General features: G+C 46.3%; 1 protein-coding gene across 1 annotated transcript in view; it reads right to left on the bottom strand.

The window, feature by feature from the left end:
* C1_1H1orf87 (chromosome 1_1 C1orf87 homolog) overlaps positions 1–20,624 on the bottom strand; it is a 237,231-nt gene that overhangs the window by 132,018 nt on the left and 84,589 nt on the right. The window lies entirely within an intron of this gene.

Consider the following 20,624-nt stretch of genomic DNA (forward strand, 5'->3'; position numbering starts at 1 on the left):
CCCACCTCGGTGGCGGACGAGCGATGATAAAAGCGCCTACCGAGTGCGCACCTCGGCGGCGGAATAGCGGTAATTAAAGCGCCTACCGAGTGCCCACCTCGGCGGCGGAATAGCGTTAAATAAAGCGCCTACCGAGTGCCCACCTCGGCGGCAGAAGTGAAAGAAATTGCCCTCCCTTGATTTGTGACTCAAGCGGTGGACCACGGCTCCGGTGAGTGAAATCGCCGCCTAACTGGCCCCCCCCCGCCGAAGAAACGAGCAGAAACGACCGAAATCTCGCTGAAAACGAGATTCCCGGCGGCCATCTTGAAGTCAGGCAATATTGACCAATCCCCTGCGAGGGATCATCGGCGGCCATTTTGAAGTCAGGCAAACAGCCTGAAACAGCAAATAAGCACTGTCAAGCAACAAACAAGCATTGGCAAGTAACAAACAAGCATTAGCAAATACAACAGCTGTAACAAACAAGCATTGGTAAATGCAACAGAAGCAACAAACAAGCATTGGCAAATGCAACAGAAGTAACAAACAAACATTGGCAAATGCAACAGAAGTAACAAACAAGCACTGGCGAGTGCAACAAACAGTATAAACAAACACTGGCAAGCGCAACGAAAGCAACTAACAAGCACTGGCAAGTGCAAAACAAATAGTATAAACAAGCACCGGCAAGACAACGGTAAATAACGATGAGCAAGCGATAAGGAAACAAGCACCAGACAGTGCAAATCTAGAATGCGCCAAACACAAGGAAATGCAGGTCTGAAACAAAACAAGCACGAGCAAAGGCAAGTGCCAAAGTAAACCTTTAACGCTACGCAAAGAGAAGAATTAAAATAAAGAAGATGAGAAAAGAAATGGTCCAGAATCATACCGAGATAGCTGCGGATCTTTCCAACCTAAAAGGAAACAGTCCTGTGACCGTAGCAGATCAAGATCTTCCTCCCTCATGGCGGTGGGAAAAGCAACCCAACTATCCAATCCCTACATTGAAGTGCCACCCCCAGTGACACAGACTGACATTCAGAGTTTGGGTCCCAAATGGAACCGGTGGCTGGAATCACTGGACGACTTTCTTGACGCCACCGGTGAGCGAAGAGATGGAAAATGTCTGACATTACTGCTCCAGCTGGTGGGTCATGAGGGCCGACGTTTAATTAGAACGTTTTCTGAAAAGGACACAGAGACTTATGAAAGACTACAAGAGACGCTACGCGCCCATTTCAACGCAAAGGATGACGTGGATCATGAACGCATCGTTTTCAACACAGCACGGCAGGAACCAGGAGAATCATTGCCAAACTTCATCACCCGTTTGCAGAGTCTGGTACAACGCTGCCACTTCAACACATTTACAAATGAGGACGCAGTTCGACTTCGGGTAATCGAAGGCTGTTCAAGGTCTAGTACAAAGCACAAGATTCTTCGAGGGCATTGGTCGCTAAAGGAAATAATCAAGAAGGCCGAAGCTGGAGAGCGGGTCAAAGCAAGAGAACTATCAAAAGAACCGCACCTATGTGCAAGACACCAACATACCAGGAAAGAGACATCTCTAAGGTCGGTGAATAAAGCACAAGAAATAAACAAAACCAGAAACGGGGAGGATGAAGACAGATCAGAGATAAGACAACGGGAGAAACAAAGTAACATGAAGTACTCTGAGTCAACAACACAAAAGACCGGGATTATCCAGGAGCACGACAGAGTCACTTATTAAACCTCAAACTCAACGTGTAGTGCAAGTGATTATGAAGCAGATGAAGCATCAAGTGAGACAGATCGCACCAATGGACCAGATGACAGCCTGCCCAACAAATGTGCAAGAAAGGCAAATTATAGAAGACTGGACCAGTTACGCCAGCACTGGAATTCGGTACATGATCACACCCGTAACACAGATGTCAGTGCACAAAACAAGCGGGAAGGAGAAGCAAACTGGATAAGACGGACTGACTCAATCGGACACCGGGAAGAGGAAGACAAACACATCCACGACATCCGAGACAATGAAGAAACTGAGAGGAGGCCATTATCATCACACGAGAGAGGTAGAAATAAAATACCAAGAGATCAACCACAAGAGCTAGATATACCAAGAGATCAACCACAAGAGATAGATATGTGGTCATCAAACAACCTATCCAGTAAGACGACATTGAAGTAATCTCGAGAAAGGTACCCGGAGAAATATGCCAAAGAGAACTCCGACTCTAGGAGCAGCTCGTCACGGCCTACCTATTTCAAAAATCATCTATTCAAGACACACTCAAGAGAACGGTATCAAAGGACATCGACAGAAGACTCCTCTGATTCAGAAAGCACGTCTGTTCGATCCCTCGAGTCGACCGAGTCATGGTCCCGACGACGGCCATGGCCTCAACCACCTGAACACACCTCAGAATCAAAGGACATCAGTCACGTCAAGAGTAACGTATCTCACATCAATGTCCCTGAGTACTCAGTTACTCCACAAGACAACCTGTCATGTCAATCGCAGATACATCAAGATACAAACCATATACCTTCACCACTGATAGGGTCAGCGAGGCTGACCCACAGGGCGTACAGAAAGAAAATAAATATAGTGGACACTACCAACCGGATGGGAAAGGAATATCCAGTCACCCCGCAAGGAAGACAAGACGTGTTAACAGAGACAGATCATCATCAGATGAGAGAGAAACATGCACAGGCCCAGACAGTCAAAGAGCTCACCAGTCCGAAACATGAGTGGGAGTGGGTGAGGCAAACAGAGGCAGTGAATGAGTCCCCGAACCAAACCAAGATGGTCTTTTCAGATAGCGCCTCACCGTCTGGTATACATGACTTTGAACAGGAAGGCAGTGTTGCCCTCAACCGGACAAGACAAAAGGAAGTAAAGTCATATGCGGGTGCTCGGAAAAGAACCCGAACAACATCCCCTCATGAAGGAAATCGAGCGTCAATCAAACAAGAGCCCCATATGAAGACTGACTGCCGCCATCAAGTTGAGCTTTTCACAGTCACCTCAGAAACTGAAAATGAGTGGATCACCCAGAAGCTGATTGGAAACCACCACGAACCTGAGCACAAGAAGACCACGCGAGACGTCTCGCAATTACAAAGATACACTACTGTAACAAAAGATGTTCTCGTCAAAGCAACAGAAAGCCATTCAAAAGAAATGGAGATGCATTGTCGTAGCCTAAATAGGCGGCCTGCAGACCCGTGTGGCTGATTGAGGGACTATTAAACATGTTAGACACTAAGTTTATTTTGTCAACAAGGGGGAGATGTAATAGTGTGAGGCAGTCTAGCGTTTCAACAAAACGGAACTATAAGAACTGCAGAGGCTGACGGAAGACGACTCAACCGCAACGTGAAACCGAAACGAAACTGGAACAGAGAGATCCTGAGACACTGCCAACTGACAGTCAGGCATTGATGGAGACTGCCGCTGAGAATGAGCCCGACAGGCCCTACCGTATCGCTTCATCGAAGAATTCTAAAGAAAGAAAAATTCCTGTTTTGCCGTGGTGTATATTATTTTGTTTTCTTTTATTCACAGAGAGGGGAGATGTAATGATGTTGATGCAAAGTGCCCAGTGACCCAACTGGTCAGGCACTAGGACCGGCCCGAGTGAGGGACGAGGGCGGGCGGAAAGGGAGGAGCAGGGGACCAAGTGGGCAGGAAAGGGCGGTAAGCTGTTGGGATTTGAAGAAGTAGGATGATTAATAAAGAAGGTCCATGACCCTGCCACACTGTGTCCGCCTGAGTTATTGGGGCTGGACACTACAGGTGGGTGGGTTGGTGGGTGGCTGGGTGGTGGGTTCATGATGGATGGGTGGATGGATGGATGCATGATGGATGGATGGGTGGATGGATGTGTGGTAGGATGGACATAAAGAATGCACCAACCTCATCCTTTCAACTTTAAAAACATTATTTAGCAGGTGCAAGTCTCTCGCCTGAGTACTGTGCGCTGTCAGTCGTGTATTCTTCAAAGCACACTCATGGCATCAGCCTCAAAGACTGGGGCTGCGGCCACGAGCCGGGCTCACAGACACATGATTGCGCGTGCAGTCCGATCCCAGTCACGAGAGCACTGCACATGCATATCTACATCCTAACGCCCATGCCTTCCTAAGACACCCTCACTTTAGCTCTATGGGTTAATGCAGTTTTCTACACTTTTTCCTAAACTTTGTAAATTGACAAAGCCAGGGCTATCCCGATTTCTTGATTGTAAAAGGGAATATGCATGTGTCTGGGGCCTCAGTAAAGTGAGTTATAGGGTACAAGGAGCCCTGGGTTAGGGTTCAGACATGTGTGTGACTCAGAAAAGTTGCATACAAACCTTTAATTTCTTCACCTGGGTATTAAATCGGATTTTGGTGTGGTGGCCACGCCCCCTTGCCCTGTGCCAAACTGCTGTTGTCCCCACAAACATATTCACGACCCATGGAAGCAAAGAGCCCTGCGTTAAGGAATGGGGCCTCTGTGCGCTGTGTGATAACCCAACTTAAAAAACGCACTGTCCATAACGCCATCTTAAATACATGATACATGCATTATACCAATCTTATTAATCACGCAATGGCCATAAACTTAAAATCACGTGTAGTATTCAAGCAATGCCCATATTTTTATATTAGTTATTTATTTATCACTCCAAATTCGGGTACCATTGAGATTTTTTTTTATGTTAAGTGACAACCCACGTATTCCAAATCTGCGTTTTAACAGCATGCAATGTGCCAAACCATCCTATGTAAAAACATGCATTGTAGAGCTATACTATGTAAACATTCCAGAGAAGTAAAACTTGCGTTGTAATGCGACCGCGATGAGAGCCCATTGTTGTAATGGGTGTTCACCATTATTACTTGCTTTTTTATGGTGTCCACAACATATCTGAATTCTACCATTTGTCTGTTGTCCCTTGTTGAGTACTTCGTTGCGATGGATGTTCGCCGTTTAAACACTCAACTAATAATCCCACCGCAAACCCATGTTTTTTTTTTATGTTACAGGGTCTCAAAGGTAATGGAGTTGTAAGGCAAGCAACATTTTTGGGTGTCAGCGCAAAGTGCCAGAGCACAGTGTCCAAAATGGTAAAAGAGCTTACATTGATAATTTGCGAGTGAACCAATTGTTTTTGTAGCCAAATTTTGTAGGTGCTGATGTATGTAATCATTTCTATTGTATACCAAAATGTGTAGGGTTATGGCCGCTATCCCTACCATTGTTTTTAGGTCTCGCCTAAGCTATCGCGTTAGCAATGCTTTGGTGAGATATTAAGTAGGGGCTTTCAAAAATGCTCCCAAAGGCTTTTTCAGGTGGATTGCCTACAGTGAATGTGAGGAGCATTGCTCTGGGAGTATTTAACCCCTTAGCTTCTGCCCCATTCGCACACCACCTCTCACTCTTGTTACCCACTTCCACACACCAATAACACTATGTGCCACATAATTATATGCTACATAATTACACTGTGCTCAACACAACATACACTACAAATACCGCTCAGTGCCACATAATTACACGCCACATAATTACACTGCACGCAATTCATCATACACTCCAAATACCACTCATTGCAACATATTACACGCCACATAATTACACTCTACTGAATGCAACTTAGACTCCACACAATACCACACAGTGCCACATAATTACACTCTACTGAATGCAACATACACTCCACACCTATACCACTCAGTGCTACATTATTATATGCATCAAAATTTGAAGACCAGTGCACAGCTAGGGTTGAGGGTCTTTAAGAGAACTTAAGTTGTAAGTTAAGGAGGTGCTCCCAGGTGTCGTCCTCTGCCCAGTGGACGAGTGAATCAAGAGAAATGTAAAGTGTTACCAAGAAACTGGTAACATCCCTTAGGGCACACTCATAGGCGATTCTTGCCTTCACTGTTCAAAGAATTAAGGTCAAATGTTCAAAATCCAAGAAAGTTTTTTTTAATCCATGGTATGAGATTCAATTTCAAACATGTTTACATCACATATTGAATACGGTAAGTGTAATCCCATTTAGCTCCAATGCATTTCGGACCTTAGTCCTTCGTCGGGGAGCATCTACAAAGAGAACGACATAATTTAGTAAACCGTGCTAAGGGAAAAAATGACTAAAAAGTCATGTGGTGGCAAAAATAAATAAGGATTACAGCGTGTGAAATTAGTGACTAAGTGACACGTAAATTAAAAATAAATATCGAGTGAAAAGCTGGTCGGTGTGTGTCCAGTTAAAATGACAAAAGTTCAATCGGCATCCTTGAATAGCGCATGCATTCCGAAGGTTGGTTGAAACAAAGACTCATGCTTAAGAAAGCTTACCGGGTGAAAATACGAAAAGATACACGCCAGGTTAGGAAACTCCGTGAAGTGGTTACCGCGGGAGACGCGGAAGTGATTAAAAGAGAAAGTTCAAATGAGACCACGTGATATGGATAGCGAGAAAAGACTAGCGGGGAAACTCTTGGAAGAAAGCGTCACAGTGTGCATGGAGTACGTGAACGAAAAGAATAAAATAAAATAAAATAAAATAAAATAAAATATAAACCCAGACAGAACCGTAAATAACAATAAAAATAAAGTAACATCAGGAAGAATAAATTGAGGTGAAATGTGTAACAAGAAAATAGGAAAAGGTTGAAACACAGGTTACTGAGATAAAACAACAAGGAGAATATCCAGAACTGAATGTCCCAAAAGGGAATAGCAATCATTGAGTCTACAAATAACATGAAAATTCGAGAATCATGTATTTCAGTTGGGAAACAGTGTGTTTCATTTCATGAAAATGAGTCGCAATGGTGGATTTTTGATTAACTGTGCGAATGTTAGACTTGTGTTCATTTAAACGAATTTTTATCTTCCTCTCGGTCTTCCCAACATAAGTTTTGCCACAAGGGCATTTGAGAAGATAAATACAGTTGTTGGTGTCACAGGTTGCTGTTACTTGCAAATGGATTTTGTAACCTTTCATAGGATGTGTTATATCAGTGCCAGGTATTATGTTGTTGCAGCTGTTGCAGTTGTTGCAAGGTTTTGTTCCACGATGTTGAAGATCAAGTTTTTTAGGTTGTTTCAGAATTTCACCTATGTTGTTACCCCTGGTGTAGGCAAACAGTGGTAAAGATTTAAATATGTCTTTAAAGTCTGGTTCCAGCTGTAAAAGTGGCCAGTGTTTCAAAACGATGTTTTTGTAACTGTTGCTTACATTGGAAAACTTTGAAACTACGACCATGCGGTCGCTTTTGGGTTTTTGTCTGGGTTTATGAAGGAGCTCCTGTCGGTTCAATGGTTGAACGTATTCTTGGGCTGATTCAAGAATGTGATTGGGGTATCCTCTCATGCGAAATCTTTCAGTCATTTCTTTAATGCGAGTCTGGGTGGTGGTGGGATCCGAAGTTATGCGTTTTACTCTAAGCAGTTGAGATCTAGGTAAATGATTTTTAAGAGAAATTTGATGAAAACTGGAATAATGTAGGGTGTTGTTTCGATCGGTGGGTTTCCTGAAAATGTCAGTGATGATTTGGTTATCTTTGAGAGTGATCTTCACATCCAGGAAGGTAATGGAATCTGTTTGAATGTTCCATGTGAACTGTATTCTGTCGTTTACATTGTTCAGAGATGTTAGAGCTGTTTCTAGATTAACTTTGGAGTCTTTCCACAAGATAAACAAGTCGTCAATATAACGAGCATACATCTTTACATTTTTGCTCCATTCGGGTTTGGACCAAATGTTAGTCTTCTCGAATTCTCCCATGTAGATATTGGCGTAGACCGGTGCTGCGCAATTCCCCATACTGGTTCCAACGAGTTGCAAATACCAGTTGTTCTGGTGTTCAAAATAGCTGTGGTACAAGGTAAATGTCATAAGTTACATCAGGAAAATTTTTGTGGCTTCATCTGAATCCAAGTTGACTATGGCTTGTTCTATGGCTTCAATGCCTCCTGAGTGCGGGATAGATTCTTGAAGTTGTGAAAAAAACAGAAGGCAAAGATAACAACAAACAATTGCTTCAAAGGGAAAACCACTGGATATATAGACTTCAGTCCATGAGACCGTTCGGTCTTAATGAACGCATCGAATTTTCATGTTATTTGTAGACTCAATGATTGCTATTCCCTTTTGGGACATTCAGTTCTGGATATTCTCCTTGTTGTTTTATCTCAGTAACCTGTGTTTCAACCTTTTCCTATTTTCTTGTTACACATTTCACCTCAATTTATTCTTCCTGATGTTACTTTATTTTTATTGTTATTTACGGTTCTGTCTGGGTTTATATTTTATTTTATTTTATTTTATTTTATTTTATTCTTTTCGTTCACGTACTCCATGCACACTGTGACGCTTTCTTCCAAGAGTTTCCCCGCTAGTCTTTTCTCGCTATCCATATCACGTGGTCTCATTTGAACTTTCTCTTTTAATCACTTCCGCGTCTCCCGCGGTAACCACTTCACGGAGTTTCCTAACCTGGCGTGTATCCTTTCGTATTTTCACCCGGTAAGCTTTCTTAAGCATGAGTCTTTGTTTCAACCAACCTTCGGAATGCATGCGCTATTCAAGGATGCCGATTGAACTTTTGTCATTTTAACTGGACACACACCGACCAGCTTTTCACTCGATATTTATTTTTAATTTACGTGTCACTTAGTCACTAATTTCACACGCGGTAATCCTTATTTATTTTTGCCACCACATGACTTTTTAGTCATTTTTTCCCTTAGCACGGTTTACTAAATTATGTCGTTCTCTTTGTAGATGCTCCCCGACGAAGGACTAAGGTCCGAAATGCATTGGAGCTAAATGGGATTACACTTACCGTATTCAATATGTGATGTAAACATGTTTGAAATTGAATCTCATACCATGGATTAAAAAAAACTTTCTTGGATTTTGAACATTTGACCTTAATTCTTTGAACAGTGAAGGCAAGAATCGCCTATGAGTGTGCCCTAAGGGATGTTTCCAGTTTCTTGGTAACACTTTACATTATTATATGCTACATAGCATCCACTCCCCCGTTATGTCCCGCTCTCCCATAACAAAAAAATTATAACCAAGCATGAGAACAGGAAGTAGTTGCCAGCAGTGTAAGCACAAAAAAAGTAGAAGACAAGTTTTATGTTAAAATCTTTTTGTACTCGGGTTTTTCAGTTGCATATAATGTTGCCTTTGTTTGTATAAAGGTAACAAAACTGCTTAACACTTTTTATTATAAGTTTTCAACATAATGCACAGCAGCCACAATGCTCTACAACATAGCCAAAAGGTCGGGCTAAACACATCAGGTCCCAAAGGCGAGACCAATTGGCTATGCAAAATGCTTGTTTCCTTTTTTGGAAGTCATGTACATATAACCGTCTACACCTTTTACGACTTGCAACAGCAAATAATGTTCCTGTTTGTGTCTTGGAAATGATTCCCTTTGTTTTTTCTTTTACAGGAAATGTCGGATCGGAAGATGGCCAAATACATCACCTCCAGCAGAGGAAACCGTCTACTAAAACACAGTGGTTATATATATTGGCGGTCTGTCCAATACTACTCCAGCCATTGCAGAGGCAGAGTGGTTACTCTGGGTGACTTTGTTTTAAAAAGAACCGACCATAACCACTCGGCCTCTGCAACTGCAATTGAAGTGAGAGAATCTATAAATGAAATGAAAGTCATTGCAGGCAACTCCAATGACCTGTGCGCTGCTATTTTAAGGGAGGTATCCCATAACATTCCTGAACATGTTGCTGTTAGTATGCCCACTATTCCAAACTTGCGGCGAATAATCTAACGTACGAAACAGGCAACAAATCCTAAACACGTTACACCACAAACCTTTTCAGATACAACAATTCCTCATGAACTTTCTCTTACAGTTGCGAACGAACCGTTTATATTATATGACAAATAAAATGCTCAAAAGCGTATTTTATTATTTAGTAACCTCCGTAATCTAACTAGGTTGCAGAACAGTGATGTTTGGATGATGGATGGTGCCTTTAAAAGTACTCCCACCCCTTTCACCCAAATATACACTATTCACGGCTATGTTAACAGCACAGTAGTTTCTTTAGTGTACAGTTTACTACCAGACAAACAATCCTCAACATATACTGAATTTTTGTCAGTCCTAAAATGAAAACTTCCAAACAAATGTCCGTGAAAAGTAATCATGGACTTTGAATTACCAATGCTCAATACTATAACCAAATTATACATGGATACCCAAATCCAAGGATGTTTTTTCCACTTTTCTCAGGCATTTTGGCATAAAATCCAAAAAACATACCTAATTGAGGATTATGCGTCTGACAGAAAACTACAGTTTGAGCTTAAAAAACTAACTACACTTTGCTTTGTTCCTCCTGACAGTGTAGACGAGTACTACACATCGATTACCGAGTCTGAGTACTTTATAGCAAACGAAGACAAATTGGCACCAATTTTAAATTATTTTGAAGACACATGGATTGGCCATCTAAGCAGGTCAGGTCGCCGGAGGAAACCACGTTTTCTTGTGGACTGGTGGAACTGCTACTCGACGTGCTAGAGGGAGGAGCAAAGACAAACAATGCCATAGAGGGTTGGCACAACTCTTTAAACATGAGTATTGGCAAACCGCACCCTAATTTCTACCATTTTGTAGAGATTTTGCGAAAGGAGCAAAGCTACCAGGAAATGTGCATGTCACAATCGTTAGCATGTACTTTAAACCCACGTCTTTCCCATCACACAAAGGAGATGTCTGCTTGACTATTGGCATCACTAAAACTTTTTTCCTTGTCTGTGGTTAGTGACTACCTAGCTTCTATTGCACATATACTGAATTCCTTTGCTTAAGAATGCTTGTACGTTTCTGTTTATCACAGCTAATCTGCATATTAAACAATACTGTCAATGTTATATGCAAATGTCCACCGGCAATTTCTGTGTAACATCAAACAAGAATGCAAAACGTGAAATCATGGCGTCATTGTTTGAAGTGTAAAAAAAATGTAAATAATGTCAGTAATTCCATAAATCTGAAGTATCAATTACATAAATCAGAAGTAACTATTTATGTGATATCAATACAATGTAATACGAATAAAAATTGACGGATTTTCGCTTATTCTCGTGTGTTGTTATTTGTTGGGACAAAATTGCAACAGTTGGTGAAATGAACGTTTGCTAGGTGATGAGCGCATTCAGTTTTGTTTCCTGGGTGTGCGTGCGCAGTAGCAGCGGAGCGCTTTACAAGGGCCGCAAGTCGACCACCCACCCATCATGCATCCATCCACCCATCCATCATGCATCCATCCATCATGCATCCACCACCCAGCCACCCACCCATCCTTTCATCCACCCACCCATCCATCATGCATCCACCACCCAGCCACCCATCCATCATGCATCCATCCACCCGTCCATCCATCAGGCATCCACCACCCAGGCACCCATCCATCATGCATCCATCCATCATGCATCCACCACCCAGCCACCCATCCATCCATCCATCCATCCACCAACCCATCAACCCATCCATCATGCACCCACCACCCAGCCACCCATCCACCCATCCACCCACCCATCCATCATGCATCCATCCATCAGACATCCACCACCCAGCCACCAATCCATGCATCCATCCATCATGCATCCATCCATCCACCCATCCATCCATCATGCATCAACCACCCAGCCACCCATCCATCAGGCATCCATCCACGCATCCATCCACCCATCCATCCACCCATCAGGCATCCACCACCCAGCTACCAATCCATGCACCCATCCATCATGCATCCATACCCATCCATCCATCATGCATCCATACCCTTCCTTCCATACCGATCCATCCACCCACCCATCCATCCATCCACCCATCCTTCATGCACCCACCACCCAGCCACCCATGCAGCAACCAATCCATGCACCCATCCATCATGCATCCATCCACCCATCCATCCATCATGCATCCATACCCATCCATCCACCCATGAAGCCGTCTTCTCCGGTGCCAGAGGTACCCCAAACTGAAAGGCCATCTCCTGGAATCGCGACAGGGCCCTGCCGCAATCCCCGGAATCTGCCCTCCCCAGGAAGAGGAAATCATCCAAGTAGTGAGTGACCTCACGGCACCCACTGACTCGCACCATGACCCACTGCAGGAAAGTGCTGAATAGCTCGAAAAGAGCGCAGGAGATGGGGCACCCCATGGGCAAAACCTTGTCCACGTAGATGGCCCCCTAAAACTGCATACCCAAGAGCGAAAAATCCGCCGGGTGAATAGGTAGTAAACGGAAGGCTGACTTGATGTCGCATTTCGCCAATTCAGCTCCCGTCCCACACACCCTCACCAGACGGATCGCATCGTCCACCGACGCATAGAGCACTCTAGAATCTTCCTCTGCAATAAAGTCGTTCACTGACTGGCCCTCCGGCTATGATAGATGATGTATCATCCTGAACTCCCCTTCCTCTTTTTTCGGCACCACCCCCAATGGAGAGATGATCAGATCCTCCAAAGGCCAGTCAGTAAACGGGCCAGCCACCCTTCCTTCCTCCACCTCCTTCTTCAACTTAGCAGACACTACACTCGGCAATTCCTTTGCAGATCTCAAATTGTCGGCCCAACGGCGCCCCCTGGGACCTTGGTAGCCCACTCTAAAACCCTCCGTGAAATCCCAGAAGAGCCGCGCCGCCGTCTCCTGATCCGGGTAGCACGAGAGCCACGGGGCCATCGCCTCCACCCTAACCGGTGTAGGCGCCCTTCTTTCCAGGGTGGCCACGCCCTCTGGTGTTCCTCCACTGCTCCGAGGGTGTGGTGAGGGTGAGGCACTGAGTAAGGGCATGTTTCCCGCCACATTTTGAGCACTCGTGTTTGAACTTACAGGGATACCGGGAACAATACCCCTTATTGTAGCTCCAACAAGCCCCCGTGGAATATCCCCCCGGCTTGGACTGCTGCCCCGAGACGATGGTGTTGGGCACCGTTCCTCCACCCGCCCCGCTTTGGGCGGGACGCGGCGGAAAAGACCGATACGCAACCGGCAGGCCACTGGCCGTGTGTGTGGACGCAGTGGAGTGCGTAGACGCCATCCACTGAACCCAGAGTTCCTGATCAACTTCCCCCCAACTCTTTTCAGGATTCGCACTGACCCTGGCTCTAAACTCCTTGTCATAGCTCAGCCAGGCAAAACCCCCGAACTGCATCTGGGCCTTGTGAATGATGTCCATGTACTTGAAAAGCGCAATCGCCCTGTCCAAATACTTCTGGCAGTAAATACTGGCATAAATCAAGAACGCGGACGTCCATTTCTCCCTCATCACCGGCACCCTAGGGCGCCTCGTCAGCTCCCACTCCTCCTCTTTGGACCCTTCCTTTGCCTGCACCTCCCTATGTAGTAACTTAAAGACATCCACAAATTCATGCCTCCAAATCCGATCCTTTAGTTTCTCTGAGAGATGCGAACCCAATGGCATAGCCAGCCCCATATATGGCAGTTTTCTCGGCACCTTCACTCCCTTCTCCTCTTTACCCTCACCTTTGTCCGTCTGCACCCCCAAAGTCACTGACTTACCGTCCACCTTCTCACCATCCTCAGGTGGATCGCCCGATGGCTTCTCCCCCTCCCGCACTGAACCATCGCCAACTCCCACCGACCTGCAAGTCCTCTTATGCCCCTCCCCACCCCGGGGACCGTAATCCCAGGCTGCCCACCAGGCTCCCTCACCTGTGAGTGCCGTGTTCCGATCCCTGGGCCGTCCTCTGGGCACTGCCACCTGGACCGCCGCCGTCCCGGCCTTGGTCTTCGTCGACGCCGGGGCCTGCAAAACACCAAGGTCGCCGTTGTCCGCAGCACCCCCTAAGCCTTCTAAGTCATCCCGCACCTCCATGTCCTCCAGCTCATCACTCTCCACGCCATAATCCAACTCAAGCACCGGTTCCAGACCCACACGCACATTCTCCACCTCCTTCACCGCTCTCTTCACACCTTTCTGCACACCACCCTGCACACGCATGCCAGTCTCCACACGTGCCGCAGGAGCCCGAGCCCTCGGTGGAGGGACAGCCGCCGCAGACTGCCCTGCTGCTTCCTTCCTGCGTTTTGGAGCCGTCTTGCGCCCCGCCAGGCACCCCCGGGCTCTGCCGACAGCCGCCGGCTTGGATCCCCTCCCGCCCCTCAGGTCGCTCCAGCCTGAGTGGGCCCCAGCACCATCGGGCCTCAGAGCCGGCCTGGCCGTCCCTACTCCCGCCATAACTCTCTGGGGTGGGGGGTCCTCTACAGACTTTCTGGCCCTGACTCTCCTCCGCCCCTCCTCCAGCTCTGCTTCCTGTTCCTCTTCAGAGGTCGGGGTGGGAGGGCCCTCAACTTCATGGCCCCATACAGCACCCACTCTGGCCCTGGTCTGTTCCGCCCACCTAACCTCCCGGATCTGTTCCAGGATCCTCTCCTCCCTGGCCCTATCCTCCCAGGAGATGGCGCCCCAAATCTGGGGGGGCAGGGGCGGGCAGTAGCCGTAAAATTCAGCCCCTGGGGGGAAGAAGCCCACCTGAGGCATCCCAGGTACCCAGCCAGGCCCCCCTCCCATGAAAACCAGGGCGGGCGGCCCACCCCGATCCCCAGGGTCCCCCACTGCCACCTGCCTCGCCCGGGCAGGGTGCGCGCCCTGGAGCTAGTGGACAGGTCAATGGGGGCCTCCTCCTTCTGCCCATCATCCTCCCTCACAGTGTCCCCAGTCAAGTCAATCTCAAGGGTGGGGGGGGCAGACTGCGTGTCCAACTCTGGGTTCATGTGCCCATCCGAAGCCCCCTCCGATGTTAAAGCGGGCCGAGTAAGGCTGTCCCCCTGCCCTTCCCCCTGCACTGCACCGGCCGGCACGTGAACAGGCCCCAGAAGCTGAGGGTTGGGGGGCGCGGCCCTCACAACAGCCCCTGTGGTCCCAGGCAGAAACTCGATCGGAGGGAAGGCCCGCGGGGGCAGGCTCTTGCGCTTCCCGCCCCTCGCCGGGTCCCTGGGCGATCCGCCCCCCCTCCGATCGCTCCCCTGCCCCCGAGCGTCAGGCTCGTCCTCCTGACAGGCCACAACCGCAGCCTTAACCCTGGCCGAGGCAGCGCGCGTGCCCCTGGTGGCCCCCACCCACGCCTGTCCCAACACACCTGGCTGGAGAAGATCTTCGCGCCCAGCCCGCGCGAGCAGCAACAAGGCCGCCCGGACCTCCTCGGAAGTCACGCCCGACATCGTGCCAAGTATCACGCTTCAGGCGTGTGAATGGAAACGGCTGCCGTGCAAACAGCCCCCGACGCTGAAGGAAACTGAAACAGAACCTCTGACTACGCTAAACTTCTGAAAAACTTGCTCTACACTAACCTCCCTTTCTTTTCTTCCCTCCCGATGGTGCCTGGCGCAGGAAGAGGACGTTCCCTTCCTCCCCTGCGCCTATATACCCACCCTCTAACTCCTCCCCTTCCCCTGCCTGTCCTATCTCGCGCGAATGACCCCGGAGGAAGACTAGTCTGCGACTTTGCTTCCCCCGGGGCCCGGCATAGTGAAGAAAGTTGCGTGAGGGGGGCCAGCGTAGTATGAGCCCGGGTGGTGTAGGGCGGTGAGCGCGTGGCTACCCCTTGTGCGGCAATCAGTGGGGCGCGACTCCGGGCTGAGTTTCTCTGGCTGCAGGGGAGCACTCTCGACAACGGAAACGCCGTTTTCAGGCACCTTGTGGCATGATGCGCCAGTAGGGCAGGGTAGCAGCACCATTGTGGTACATGGATGCAGGTCATGTAGTTTAACAAAACTTTGTTATATTGATGTTTTAAAATGTCTAAAGTTGCGGATTGGGAACAATATGAATTTAGTTACGCTTGTTCTCACTTGGCACCTGCTATTTACACCGGATGACAAAACTCGACACTGTACGGTGGGCCGGATTGCTCCCCCTTGGAGTTCTGGAAGTGGGCAGAGGAGCTCAGCTCCGAGGCATCTGGAGGGCGAGTTTGGTCCTGATCAAACGGTTGGTCGGTCAGCCTTTTACCAGATTCGCGACTGCTTTAGCGTGCCCCCTCAGCCAAAGAACGACTAGGGTTCCCCTGCACTCAGAATCACGGCAGGAAGATTCGCCCTGCTGGTCGTCTCCCTTACTTCGGGAACGACTTGGCCTGAATCCTACCCTTTGCATTGTGAATTCCTCTTCGTTACATTTACCTCGCCATTGAATTCGAGTGTGCTCACCTAAGCACACACTCCTAAGGTTCGTCGTCTCTCTTATTGATTAGTGACGTCGGACTTCACCACCTGTCCAGTCTATCACTTCTGGCATACCCGGTCTAGAGCTGGCCGGGTTGGAATTATCACCGGCACAGCGACCTGTGGCCATATACTTACCGACTGCAGCCCTGAGGAGTCGCCATACTTGTGTATCCCTTTGGCGACGAAACACGTGTCGGCTGGTCTACCATACATTAAAGAGGAACCTTACTACCAATCGTCCTCTTTTTTCTACGGATGTGGACTCCATATCTTGCAATTGTCCATTGAGACATCATCTCTGTACTTGTGATTGGGTGTGCAACAGATCTTTTCATGTACCTTTAGTGTGTGTCACGGCACACATGTTTGGAGGGGTTTAGGGCTTTTCTTCCCCTCACCTGTATGCACCCCATCTTATCCATTCCTGGGTTACTTACGTAGGCAGTGCGCCCAGCATTTCCCTCAACAAAAAACCCTTGTCTCGTTGGTTTCATTCCCTGGCACAATGTTCGTCTAATAAAGTTTGGTGTGGTCTATTGTGCCCCTAAAATAGCTGGGGAATCAGAAATCCAGCTGGGCTCTTGGCTATTCTTCTTCTAATCTGAATGGAGGGGGCCTGTCTGTGGTGAGGGTGGCGTAGCTAGTGCATGGGGCTTCTAGAGATGTGGAAACAATCAATGGTTGTGGTTTCGGGTCCCACCAGAGTTGTTTGGACTGCTGGGTTAATAGGTACTAAGGTAGGGATATCTCTGGCAGTATTCCTTTGCCAGAAGTACCAAGGACGAAGTTCAGTGACCCATGTGGGCAACATTATGCAGCATAAGGTGCTCTCATGCTCCAAGTTTAGTCAGCGATTGCTCCAGAAGCATGCGATGCCCACGGGAAAGCAAAAGGGTAGTTTGTGTGAATGTGGCCAGCCATTGGGAAAGTTCTTGCGGTGACGTACAGTTTTCTCTTTTTCGTCCGTCCCACTTGGACAGACTGCCCTGACTTCCTTCTGCTGCAAAAGGTCTGTTATCTTTATGGGGGGACAAACACATGGCCCATAAAGATAATAAAAACCTTATGTAGCTGAAGGAAAGCAGGCCGAGGCCGTCCAAGTGGGACGGCAGAAAAACAGAAATGTGTGTGTCATGGCGAGCACTTTTTTTCCTAATCGCGGCACCCGCGCTTTACTTTTAACATTAAAAGTAAAGCACGGGTGCCCCGATGATACCAAAAGTAAAGAAATAGATATTTTTTCTATTTCTTTACTTTTGGTATAATGCTCCAGTACTGAGTTTACAAGGACTTTTATTGAACAGTTAAATACCTCGGTGCTTCAGTACTTCTCAGTGCCCTGGGACATAAATATGACTGAGCGTTGCTCATTATCTGCAGCATGAAGATAATGCAAAATAAACATCCTTTCCTTAATTTTAAATGGAACATGTGACCCTGTGCATGTTAAAATGCTATAGGTCCCGCCTTTGATTAAGTTAAAGCCATTTGCTTTGCTAATTGTATTGTTTAGCAAAGCAAATGGCTTTAACTTAATAAAAGGCTAGACCTATTGCATTTTCAATGCTTGTTTGCTTTCTCATCCCAGATAAAGTTCTAATTGGCGTGAAATATTTGTAAGGTCCCAATTAACCAACATGCACCCATTGTTCATCCTGGGACAGAAAGGTAAACCAGTGAACTACATGCATTTGGATTGCACATAACCACCAATGAGAATCAAAATGTTATCATCCAGCAATTTGAATGTAGCAAACTGGATCAGCAAGATCAAAAATGGTGACTTGCCACTCTCAATCCATTTCACCACGGTGTTTTTCGGCTTGGATTGGTAAAGTGATGTTGGTTGTAATTACCTTGTAAGCAATGCAGTACATTTTGAGGATTATAAGAGGATGTAAGCACAGTAAATAAAGTTCTTCAGAAATGGCTAATGCATTTTTTAGAACTTTGATGAGATTGATAGTGGCATGCACGACTCTCTTGTTTGGAACCAGGGGACTCTGGAAAACAGAGGATTGCTATAGGGCAAGTACAAGATAACTCGTACTTCAATAGCGGTTCTGAAGTTGCGTAAGGTTTTTTTTTTTGCTGACAAAGGAAATTAATACCAGGCATTTTCAGTCTTCTTGACTATGGGAATCTTGAAGTAGACATTGCTGTCTGTTAGCTTCTGAATTCTGCGCCAGACTTCCCTCAGTTCTCTCTCGAGCCTATATTTTTTCCTATATAATTTAGCAATCTGCAGGCTCCATAGCTGTACAGTGTTTACCAGAGCAGATACGCCTCATCTGATGAGAGGGAACAGGAATCACCCAATATGAACCCTCCAATCAATTACGGGGTTATCACAGCAACAGGAAGCAATGGGTACTTGAGAAAATAGGAGGGACAGGCATTTGCTACCCATAGAGGCAGGAGGCCTGAATAGCTATGTCCTGAATAACAAAACAAAATAAATCCCTATGCTGATCATGGAGCGACATGACAGAGTGCAAGGGACGCATATGAACTTGGTTGGCTTAATCCAATGAGGTGGTTTCTGTGTGCTGAAGAGTTGGGAGAAGAAGGCTAGAAGCAGCATAGTGTGAGTACTGTTATGAGCTGCAAGTCTGGTGAGGAGGCGGGCAAGCCAAAGTCGTTGCTTCTGCAGAATCACAGGATTTGTGTAGTGATCGAAGACTTAGTTTGCTTGAGTAAGACTTCTGCCTTAAAATTAAAGTTGGTCAGACTAAGGTTGAGAAATAAGCACTGCATTAAGGGCCATGTGCAGCTTTCAAACTCAACAAACATGGTTGTATAATAAGAAAGGTTTCCCAAGTGACCCAAGGAAGACTGTACGCACATACACCCCAGCTCAGTGCTTTACAAAAGGATGTATGACGGTACGACGCGTACCGTCACAACACGTGCTTTTAAAATGCGTCTTTAACAACGCAAGTCGTTACAACGACTTGCTTTGGGGGGCGCTGATAGTGAATAGTATAATTTACTATTCTAACACCAGTCCCCGTGGATACTAGGGAAGGTGTTGGAATAGTAAATATACTATTCTTTATCCTCTAGCGCTCTCCAGCGCAAGTCGTGGTTACGACTTGCGTTGTAACGGACGCGTTGTATAAAGTTCTGCGGGGTAACACCCGCGTCGAAAAGGATGTTCCCCTTTACAAAAGGATGCTTGAACCGAAGTAGACCGCTGAAGCCTAAAGTCTGCTTTATTTGAAATCTTCACTGCTAAGTCAAAAATCCTTTGGAATTAGGCCTGTTGAAGAATATGCATGATGTATTCAAGCTGCTAGTAAAATGAGAAACATTTTTTCTGTTTTTCATGCACTTGAAGTGTGTTCATGAACTGCCCCAAATAACCTTCACCAAATGTGTTTTGCCACTTTGTGTCTGCAATGTGTAGTCCTTCCCCAAAGTTCCTGTTAATGTGTTTGACACATCTATTCTTCTACATCCGGTGGAAAATGTACTAAGGTCCTATTTTGTTTCTGAAAATCGATCCTTCTGATAATTACAATAATGTTTTTTTCATATAGTTAGTCATAGTTGGTCCAAAGGGTCAGATGTGATATAAAAGTCATCACATGCCCAGTTATTGCAGTGATAAACCTGAATTCAACAGCAATAAAGGATAGGGCCAAGAAAACTCAGGGGCATATTATCAAGGGGGTTTATCTCCGCTTTTTTGGCTTTAAAAGCCAAGAAAGCGGAGATAAAATTATCTCCCTATTACCAAGCTGTCGCTAACACCAGTTAGCGACAGCTAGTAGGAGATAGCGACCATCTTGGGCCCCACTTTGCATGTCAGTGATATTTATCACTAATGAGATGCAAAGTGGGCGTGCCAAGATGTTAGAGACTGAAAACAGTCGCTAACATCGCTATATCCTATTACCAACTTTTGGAGATATTCGCGCTAAGCGGGATTATCTCCAAAAGCTAACACCTGCCCTGAGCAGTTCTTAGCCATGTTATCCAATGGGAGGTGGATAACATGGCTAAGAGCATTTGCTCGATAATGCATGAATATCGCTGACTTTTCAGCGATATTCATGCATTTCGGCCGTTTTTTATCGCATTTGCGATAAACCTTGTTAATAGCAAGGTTTATCTGCGATAAAAATCGCCGATGTGCGGCGATAATTTTTGTCTCTAAACAAGTTAGAGACAAAAATTATCGCTAGTTGTTGGTAATATGCCCCATAATCTTTTTTGAAAGCAAGAACACACTACAGTTTGCTAAAACAAATTTGATAAAAAAGCTCTGAACAGTGAGTGAGCTACTAAGGACACAGTGGCTTATCAGGGAATGTGTGCAAATGTTCAAAATGTTAGTAGACACATTATATACATTACTACTGTTACAGATTTATTTAAACATTAT

The sequence above is a fragment of the Lissotriton vulgaris genome, chromosome 1_1 (assembly GCF_964263255.1).
Source record: "Lissotriton vulgaris chromosome 1_1, aLisVul1.2, whole genome shotgun sequence".
Taxonomy (NCBI): domain Eukaryota; kingdom Metazoa; phylum Chordata; class Amphibia; order Caudata; family Salamandridae; genus Lissotriton; species Lissotriton vulgaris.